Raw genomic sequence first — 749 nt, 5'->3', positions numbered from 1 at the left:
GTTGTGATGACGATTTGCTAAGAGATGCTATGATGTATGGTGGGGGGGGGGGGTCCCTGCCTTCTCCAAAGAATGTATAAAACTGCTGCAAACCCTGGGCTCCGGGCCTCTCAGCGTCACCAGTTGCTGTGTGTGCGCAGAGGACCCAGCTAGCTCGCAATAAACACCTCTTTGCTGCTTACATCGATCTTGGCCTCTGATGGTCTTTTGGGGGTCCCCAATTCGAGCATAACAAAGCCATATCCTCACGTAATCACACAAAGAAATCCTCAACTTCAACTGAGGTGGCTGCTATGAAGAAATATTGCCTGGTGTTGGAAGAGCTTTTACTGTGGGAGTGGCCAGCCAGGTAACCTGCCTGACACTGAGGAGGTGTCATGGGGGCTACATTGGGAAAAATAATTCAGCCTCAAGGAGGAGAGTAAAGGACAGTTCAGGCCCAGGTAAGGCTTGGTGCAAAGGCCCATAATAGGTATTGCCACAGGCCCCTGCTCAAACTCCCCAGGTGGCCTCAAAGCAAACATGTCACCGCCATTTAGCCATGGTCAGCTCTGTTAGGGCACACCCTAAGGACCTGGAGAGGAGAAATTCGGATAAGAAATAAGATGAAAGCTAAGGCCAGAGTGAATGGGCCCAAACAATATCTTGGGTCATCCATTTCTCACACACAATGACATGCACTGAGGACAGCACAGGTGTGGTGTGCTGAACCCAAGAGGAGACTGGCCTGGGCTTCACTTGCCACTCTG

The sequence above is a fragment of the Marmota marmota genome, unplaced genomic scaffold (assembly GCF_001458135.2).
Source record: "Marmota marmota marmota unplaced genomic scaffold, marMar, whole genome shotgun sequence".
In the NCBI taxonomy this organism is placed as follows: Eukaryota; Metazoa; Chordata; class Mammalia; order Rodentia; family Sciuridae; genus Marmota; species Marmota marmota.
This window is presented reverse-complemented; position numbering follows the sequence as displayed.